Raw genomic sequence first — 9,747 nt, forward strand, 5'->3', positions numbered from 1 at the left:
TCTGGCTTCACCATGTATGCACGTAGCTGTGTGCATCATGATGATGCAGAGGCCGGGGTGTTTCCCCTTTTAAAAGAAAAAGCACGTAGCTAAGCTAGGTCTTAGTTGTTACTCGTATCGCACATCACATGCAGGTGACGATGCGTCCCCGACCTGCCTTGCCACGCACGACACCAGCTTCTCGCCGCTGTCGTCGTCGACATGCCCCGTCGCCGGTATCCGCAGCGTCACGTCGAATACGAGCACGCCGCGCCTCGTGTCAGCGGCGAGCCCGTCCACCACGAACCCCGGCTGCGTGCGCTCCACCTTGCTCGCCCGCGCTACGACCGTCGTCCAGCTCGCCTTCCACGGCATCCACGGCTGAGCGCAGACCTCCCGGCCAAGGGCGCCGTGCGCGAGCGGGACGCCGTGGTAGGCCACCGTCACCGCGGTGCCGCGCTCCAGGCACATGCGGCCCCACAGTGGGCTCTGCGACTGCACGCCGAGGGACAGGGTGAACTCTAGGTTGGGCGGCCACCGCCCTCTGCTGAGTCGACGGCGGCGTAGTAGCGCTACGGCGTCGGGTGCTTGCACTGAGCTACGAGCCACACGGTCGAGGCGATGAGGACTACCAGTGCCAAGGCCAAGCAGATGAGGTGACAGCGCGCCATTGATGAAGATGATTGCTTCACTTGTTGATTATTGGTATGGCCTGCTCCAAGTATGGATCCAAGGTGGCCGCATCGACAAATATATATGGATCGATCGATTGCTTGCGGATTGCGTCTAAAAACACTAGTACACTAGTACTTCCTCTCTAGCTGAAACCTTCAAAAAGGAAACTACTAGTACACTAAATTTCTGTCTCATTCCTTTCATGTTTCAAGGCTAATAATATTTCCATGTTTGCAAAGAAGTTACCCCTTATATCGGTTGCTTCCAAGGGATCAAATTTAAGTGCCTTCCATTTGTTTTCTTGTAAGATGGCAAACTGTCCTATGTGGAAGTCACGCCCCTAGGGAGTAGCGAGGGTCTAAGTTACTCCCTCTGTTAATGCCCACAACGAATTTGCTGATGCTTCCCTTATCCTTATGAAAACAGATATGATTAATGCAACCTTATTGAGACAGGTGTTAGATGAATATTGTGCAAGCTCAGGCCAATTGGTGAGTGCAGGGAAGAGTGGTATTTTCTTTAGCCCTAATGTGGAAGTGGATGTGAGAGCACAAATATGTACATAGCTAAATATTATGGCTGAAGCCATCTCAGATAAATATTTGGGACTACCCTCCATGGTAGGACTAGATAAGAGTGATAGTTTTGAGTATTTGGTCGAAAGAATCATTGACAGGCTAAAAGGATGGAAAGAGAAAATTTTATCGGAGGAGGAGATCCTACTCAAAGCAATTATACAATCCATTCTATTTTTTGCTATGGCTATGTTCAAAATCCCAAAGCAACAAGTGTGCAAGGAGATTACTGATGCAATGTCTGCTTTTTGGTGGGGAGATAAAGAAGAACATAAGAGGATGCACTGGTTTGCATGGTGGAGGATGTGTCTCCCAAAACCTCAAGCGCTCCCTCCCCTCCTCCTCCCCCTCCCCCTGCCGCCGCCGGTGCTCTCCGCCGGGCAAAGCCCTGGTGGATCCGGCGGCGGCGGGACTTCGCTCCCAGGCGGCCTCCCCCCTCGAGCGTGGGGCTCGACGAGGCTGACGGAGCTGCGTTTCTCCGAACCTAGGGTTTCGCGACGGCGGCCCCAGATCCAGAGGGTCGGGCCTCTGGACTGGCGTGGCGAGCACGCGGGCGGCGCGGCGCGACCCTTTGGGGGCGCGGCTGCGGCTGCTTGGCTGTGCCCCGGCGGATCCGGGTGGCGGAGGCTGCGGGCCGGCGCGGCAGCGGCCATGGTCGGCGGCGGCAAGGTGCAGGTGGCTGGTCTCCGCGACTGCGCCACTAGCCCTGCTCGACGTGTCCCGTGCGATGGCTGGCCTTGTCTGGCAGCCATCCAGCAGCTGCTGCACTGCGCTGGCCGGTGCTTCCCTACATCGACAGTGACAATACGTGGTTTCCCTCTCGGTGCTGGTGGTCCTCTCTGGCGATCTGCTTCCCCATCTCCTGTTTGCTCTGCTTCGGTGGTTTTGGGGTTCTGGTCTTGGGCCGGGCGAAATCCCTGCGCGGCGATGGCCTGCGCTGACAACGGCGACACCTGAGGGTGCCGTTACCTCCTTGGAGGCGCTGTCATGGCCCAGACTGGACCCTCTCCTCGGGCACCGGGGGAAACCCTTGGTCCAGTTCCCTGGACAAGGCAGCGACGGCGTCTCAGCGCCGTTCCTTTCTTGAAAGCGCTGCTTGGGTCGCACTTGGAGTCCCCTATGCGTCAGCTGGAGATGGTGGCCTCCCCGGTCTTTCCGGCGAGGTTTGCTGGTAATGCGATGCTGTGATGAGGGATGCAGCATGGAGCGTGGGCGTCCGGGGCGCAATGTACGCCGGCGCCGGCACGTCCAAGACGATGGCTTCGCTAGTTTTGGCTGGGTCCTGCCATCCACCTGCCGTCTCCTAGGCACATATGGGTGGAAGGTACGTTGGCCCGGTCAGCCTTGGAGATGCAGTCTTCTTCGGAGGCGCCTGGCAACGGCTGTGACGCGGCCTTGAGGCTCTGTGTCTAGCTACCTTGCCATTCATGGTTGGAGGCTGGACAAGGCTAGATCTTTCGTTGTTGCGGTCTGTAGTTGGTAGCACCTCCTTACCTGCTTGTCTGGTGAGGACGATGGTGTGTGTGCGTGTGTCCCTCCTCCCGGGAGGTTGTACCTGTACTGCTGTTCTCTTCCTGTTCAATGAAATGAAACGCAAACTCTTTTGCGTTTTCTCGAAAAAATATAAAGGATGCATGGGATTCAGAGATTTACATGCTTTTAATCTTTTTTAAAGTGTTTTCAAATAGTGAATCTTTTTTACAAATTGGTGAACGATTGTTGAATTCATGAACACTTTAGAAAAAATGTGAACATTTATTGCGAAACTGGTGAACTTTATTTTTGAATTGGGAACATTTGTTGAATGAAAAAACATTTTTTAACTGGGGAATAATTTCTAAAATTTGTGAAAACGTTATGCCGAACATTTTCTAAATGCATGAAGATTATTCATATTCATATATATTTCTTGAATCAGCTATATTTTAAAAAAATGATGATTTTTTTCATTGACGGGCATTTAAAAAACTTTGAACACTTTCTACAAATTAATGTTTTTTTCTGAATCCGCAGGCATTTTTTTCAAATTCATGAATGCCAGCATTATTTTGAATCCTCAAACATGTTTGAGATTTTTTTTTAAATTCGCAAAACAAATTAAATATGGAACCCTTCTGAAATGCATAATTATTTCAATAAGAATAAAGAAGAAAATTAGGCCCAAAAATCAAATGAAAAACAAGGCACCCCGAAAGGGCGGGCGTGGGGAAGGGAGTGCGCGCCGAATAAGAAAGAAGAGGTCGCACTGGCGCTTAAGGGGCCAAACAGGGTTTGCGTCAGGCAGCCTCTGTAAGTGGACCTGCCCAGGTTCGCTTCGTTCAGTTTTCTTTTCAGTCATTTGTTCGATTTTCTCTATTTTATTATATTCTTTTAAAAAATTATATTTATAAATATTCTAGATAAATATATTACAAAAATTAATTCACTTCATTTTTAAAATGTGTTTAGGACGCATTTAAAATAGGCTCCCTAATGTGGAATATTTGTTCACGTAATTTGTATATAATATTTGTACCATTAGAAAAATGTTGTAACTATATTTCAAAATTCGTGATTTTAAAAAATATGTTCATGAAATTTTTGAGTGAAAAAATATCACATGATTTTATAAAACTGTTCTTCATACTTTTTAATCACGTGTTTCTAAGATTTGTTCATGACATTTTGAATAGATGTTTATACCATGCAGAAAAATGTCCACGTATTTCGAAACAACTGTCCATCATATTCAGAAAAATATAAAATGTAAAAAAATATACCATTTAAAAAATGATCAGGACATTTTATAAAATGTTCACGCGTTACAAAAATATGTTTGTGAAATTTAAATAAAAATTATAAGATGTATAAAAAAATCTTCGTATAATTGAAAGAAAAAGTGTACACGGAAAATGTCCGTATTTACATACATCACGTACAACTGAAAAAATTATCAAACACAAACAGAAATAACAGAAAAAAAACACGCGGAAGCTTCTAAAACCGGTCTGAACCAGTCCATAGAAGCTTCACAAAACTTTACACAAACATGTATACATGTCGATCCACTTCCACTCACGCTAGACGAGCTCCTGTCTCACAAAGGGTGAGATATGGCTCTGGCGCGATAAAATGGAGACCATGAAGATTTCCACCTGTAGGAGTGAGCCAAACTTAGGGGTAAAGCCTAAGCTTGGGGAAGTATATTTCCTTACCTACATTTCACTCATGTTCTCATATATATTAATTACATGAATGGTTGCTTGCTGATATTTCTATATCCATATTTGGTTTATGTTTGTTTCATTCACTCAAAATGAAGAAACCAAAAAATATTTCTCATTTTGTCGCTTCGTTTTGTTGGGTCTTTATTGCCTTCTTTAGTGTTCTTTCTTTTTTTAGTTTGATTGTTATCGTATATTATGTTTCTTGTGCTATTTGCATTCAAAAAAAAAAAAGAAACACGGTGTTCTTCTTTGGTTGGTTATTTTGCTCTTTCGAAGATCTCTAAGAAAACGATGTAAATATTTCCTTATTCTTTTTGCTTCTTCTTTGGAAGTTCTATTTGAACACCTCTTTGAAACTTTCAGGGTCTCTTTTATTCAAAGGATCTCCATAGGATTTTTTAAGGATTAGAATCTTTAGAAATTTTTCCTACGTTGGTCGTTTGATTCGTAGAATTGAATGTTGTAGGATTTTTTCCTAAGGGTTTATTTGTACTACATTTCACAGCAACTCTAACATCCACTCCAACCTCTTGAAAGAAATCCTTTGCTTTTTCCATGACATAATCAAACAAACTCAAATCCTATAGGGATCTAATGGACATGCCATTTCAATCCTACGTTTTTCTATTCCTGTGTTTTTGCAATCCTACGAATTAAAAAGGCCCTCAAAGTATTAGGTCGAATATCAATCGCGTATAATCCGCGAATATTCATGCGAGCGCACATGTGATATGTGCATTTGTGTTAGTTATCTCTCCATACATGTTGAAAGAACATGCGGTGCCCCCATGTTTGGTTTTGGTAATTGATGACAATCTCTATGGACTAATGGTTTCCTTGAGTTATATTTGAAGGTTTTGTCCATAGGCTTTTCTTGAAGTCCATTTGTTGGTTTCAAGGAGTTTATGAGTTGACCAAGGTGCTATTAAGGAATTATCCAAAGATTGGTCATGTGAGTGTTGAGCTTATTGCAAGCATGTCTTGAATAAGAAGATTGTGTGATCATTCATGTTTAACTTCAAGACATCATCCAAATGAAGAGAGTTGGAAAGATTCAAGGTTGATCAAGACTAAGTCAAGAGTGAATCAAGTTGATCAACTCACAAAGCGTAGAAGATGTACCGAGAGGGATCAAGTGATCCCATGGTATGGTAAGCATTGTCCATTGCACTTTATGTACTAACCCATGGTCTATGTGAGAGTTGTATGTGGGGTTAGGTACGTATCCATGGGCTTGCGTCAAGAGGAAGATATCATACAACCCATGGAAAGGATGACATCAAGTGGTGATCGTCATCAAGATTGCCGTGTGCAAGTTCAAGTGAAGCATCACGAAGAGATCAAGTGCTTGAATCTTGCCATCCATTGTGGTGTCAATGGACTTGTGAAGATGTGCCGAAGAGTGGCTCACCCATAGTGAACTATGGGGGAGCAATCATCTAGTCTTCATCGAGCCAACGCAATCAAGAAAGGTGGTCCAACTTGAGGGAGTCAAGATCGTCTTCATCTAGCTCAAGTGGACCATGTGCAAGGTAATGGTTTTCCCTTGATAGGTTTTCTATTTTACCGGTCTTGTGGTGGTAGTTGGGAGACCTAGTTATAGGATCGTTTGCCGTACTATCAAGGGAGGCTCTCAAGTTGGTAGCTTGATCGTATCGTTAGTAGAGAGCTCAAACCATTGCATCCTTGCATCATGTTTCTTGGTTCTTGTTTGGTTATCTTTTTGAGTCTTAGAGCTTATGTTCATCTTGATGACAAGCTTGCGTTCATCGAAAATGGAGTTCGCATGCGTCTTCTATGATGTTTTCGGTGTTGGAGGTTTTACCGGTCTTATCCGATGAAGGGTTCTCACCATTTTCTTATGGGACTTTTCTCATTTGCTTATTCTTGATATTTCTATCAATATTGTGTTAGCCCATGTCGTTAGCTTTCCAACAAACTTGGTTTCGTTGAATTCGGAGTCCGTTTGCAAAAGTTGTGGCTGTTTTGGTAAAGGCTGCAACGGTACTACCGCGACTAGAGCGGATGTAATTTTTTACTACCGCTCCAGAGCGGTAGTACCGCTGCTCCTGAGCGGTAGTACCACTCCAGAGCAGTACTACCGTGGCTCCTAAGCGGTAGTACCGCCCCGGACCAAAATCTCGTGTTTTCTCTCTCGTTTGGGCTGTTTTGGCCGTGCTAAGCGGTAGTACTGCTCCTCCAAGCGGTAGTACCGCTTGTGCACGACCTGAGCACATAACGGTTGGATTCGGGAGGTCCTATAAAAGGGGGTCTTCTTCCCCAATGAACCTAATCTTTTGAGCTCGTGTTCTTCCCCCATTGTTGACCTTCTCCGAGCTTGCTATCTCTCAATCCCTCCATGGATTCTTGCTAGTTTTGGGGGGAAAAGAGAGAGGAGATCTAGATCCACATTTCCACCAATCACTTTCTCCTCTATGTGAGGGGAACCCCTTGGATCTAGTTCTTGGAGTTCTTGGTGTTCTCCTTCTTGTTCTTCCTCTCATTTTCCTCCCTAGCATTAGTTGCTTTGGTGGGATTTGAGAGAGAAGGACTTGGGCACTCTGTGTGCCCTTGCCATTGCATTTGTGTATCGGTTTGAGTTCTCCACGGTGATACGTGGAAGTTACAAGTTGAGAAGCTTATTACTCTTGGGTGCTTGGTGCCCTTGAGCTTGTTCCTCTTGGGTGCTTGGGCGCCCTAGTCGGTTGGTGGTGTTTGGAGCTCAATCATTGTGGTGTAAAGCTCCGGGCAAGCGTCGGGGTCTCCAATTAGGTTGTGGAGATCGCCCCGAGCAATTTGACGGGTTCCGGTGACCGCCCCCAAGGGTTGCCAAAGTGTACGGGTTCGGTGACCGCCCCCAAGGGTTGCCATTTGTACGGGTTCGGTGACCGCCCTCAAGGGTCCCTTAGTGGATTCACGGCATCTTGCATTGTGCGAGGGCGTGAGGAGATTACGGTGGCCCTAGTGGCTTCTTGGGGAGCATTGTGCCTCCACACCGCTCCAAACGGAGATTAGCATCTGCAAGGGTGTGAACTTCGGGATACATCGTCATCTCCACGTGCCTCGGTTATCTCTTACCTGACCCCCTTTACTTATGCACTTTACTTTGTGATAGCCATATTGTTCTTTGTCATATATCTTGCTATCACATAGTTGCTTATCCTGCTTAGCATAAGTTGTTGGTGCACATAGGTGAGCCTAGTTGTTGTAGGTTTTGTGCTTGACAAATTAACCATTAGGTTTATTCCGCATTTGTTCAAGCCTAAACCGTAATTATTTTAAAGCGCCTATTCACCCCCCCCCCTCTAGGCGACACCCTCGATCTTTCAATTGGTATCAGAGCCTCGTCTCTCTTTATTAGGCTTTACCGCCTAGAGAGTAAAGATGTCGACTAGGGGATTAGGATTCTCTGACACTCTTAGTTTCGATGGCACAAATTTTGATGTTTGGGTAATTCACATGCTTAATCTCTTTAGGGTCATGGACCCAAATTTAGAGCGAATTGTAGATATGGGTTTTTCTCCTCCAAAGGATCCCCAAAGATTATCTTTAGAGGATGAGGAAAACTCTTATCTCAATGCTCAAGCTTCTAATGTGCTTTTTGATGCTTTGAGCAATGTAGTTATATTTCAACTCATGCCGTTCCGGAATGTTCATGAGTTATGGACAAAGCTTCAAGATAAATATGGCGTGTCCAAGATTTGTAAGGACGATTGTTCTCCCTCCACCTCCGGTCTTATAGTCTTCTCAACTTCTTCTACTTCACCTACATGTGGTTTGCCACAAGGTAATGACATGGTGAGTAGTGTTAGTCATTGCAATGATAATAGTATGCTTATTGTGGATGATCCTTCATCACTATATTATTGCAATGCTCCTTCTTTGGGCTTTAACACTTCGAGCACTCCAAATGTTTCACATGCTTGTGTTGATAGTCCTTGCATATCATGTAGAAATTGCTTGACTAAATCTCATGATGATATGCTTGCTATGTCTTGTTGCCATGATAAAAATGCATCTATTTCCTCGAATTGTTGTGCTAACAATGTAGTGGAAACCGAACACTCCATGGAACAAGATGTGGTGTTTAATGGTGCCTCAAGGGATCCTACATCATCATCTATTGCTTTTTTCCTTATGGCTAAGGCGTCAAAGGTATCTCCTACTTTGTACCCCAATATGTCTCTTGATGATGATGTTGATGCTAATGATGATGAGGATAATGATGAAGAGAATGATAATGTTGCCTCCTTAAAAACTAAGGGGGAAATGATTTTTAAAGCTCTTCATGAAAATAAAATTGCTCGTTCCAACTTCATGGAAATAATGTCCATTGCCATTGATGGCAAGAAATACATTGAGGAGTTGGAATCTCATCTAGAGGAGCATGAGGCCACCATTTATAAAATGGAAGGTCATGGGCGTGATTACGCTAATGAGATTGCGGACCTCTCTCAAGCTCTTGAACTTGAACAAACCACCAAGGAATCTCTTGAGGAGACTTTTGCTCTAGAATTGTCTAGAGTGAAGGAATCTACTGATAAAGCTCTTAAGGTGGCCAATTTTTTTGAAACTAAAAATGCTAAGCTTGAAGTTGCTCATGCTAGACTCCTTGAGGATTTTGAGCACCTCGAAAATGGCTCAAGGGTCATCAAGGGTGAGCTCATCAAACTCACCGAGTCTCATGCTCAACTTGAAGCTTCTTATTTAAAAGAGCTTGCCAAGTTGCCTTCTCCTCTTGTTGTTAATGATGATGCTTGTGCTACTAATTCTATTACTTGTGAAGCATCCATTTTGAAGGAGAATGTTGAGCTACGGGCTCAACTTGAGGTGCTATCTTGCAATTATGGGAAATTGGAAGAAAGTCATGAAAAACTCTCAAGCTCTCATGATGATCTTCTAGTATCCCATAGTGTGCTAAAGATAGCTCATGAGGCCATGATTGCTAAGGTAACATCTAGTGAGCCTCATGTGGATACTAGCACTACTTCTAGTCAAAATAGTATATTGCCATGTGCTAGTCCTTGTAATTCATCTACTCACAATGTTGGTACATCTTGTGATGAATTGCTTTCCTTGCCTTGTTGCTCTAACGATGAAGCTTATACTTCCTCTAGTACTTGTGTTGAGACTAACCATGTAGAGGAAATCAAAGAGCTCAAGGCCCAAGTCACTTCTTTGAAGAAAGGCTTGGAAAAGTGTCATGAAGGGAAATCCACACTCAACAATATCTTGAGTGTGTAAAAATCCCCCAATGACAAAGGTGGACTTGGATTCAACTCCAATAAGAAGAAGAAGTCCAACATGAACAA

The 9,747-nt window shown here is 44.4% G+C and overlaps 1 pseudogene; it reads right to left on the reverse strand.

Moving 5' to 3' along the window:
• Positions 1–1,591: 1,591 nt before the first annotated feature.
• On the reverse strand, positions 1,592–2,432 carry LOC119321669 (annotated as a pseudogene).
• Positions 2,433–9,747: the final 7,315 nt, after the last annotated feature.

This window comes from Triticum dicoccoides, chromosome 6B, assembly GCF_002162155.2.
Source record: "Triticum dicoccoides isolate Atlit2015 ecotype Zavitan chromosome 6B, WEW_v2.0, whole genome shotgun sequence".
Classification (NCBI taxonomy): Eukaryota; Viridiplantae; Streptophyta; class Magnoliopsida; order Poales; family Poaceae; genus Triticum; species Triticum dicoccoides.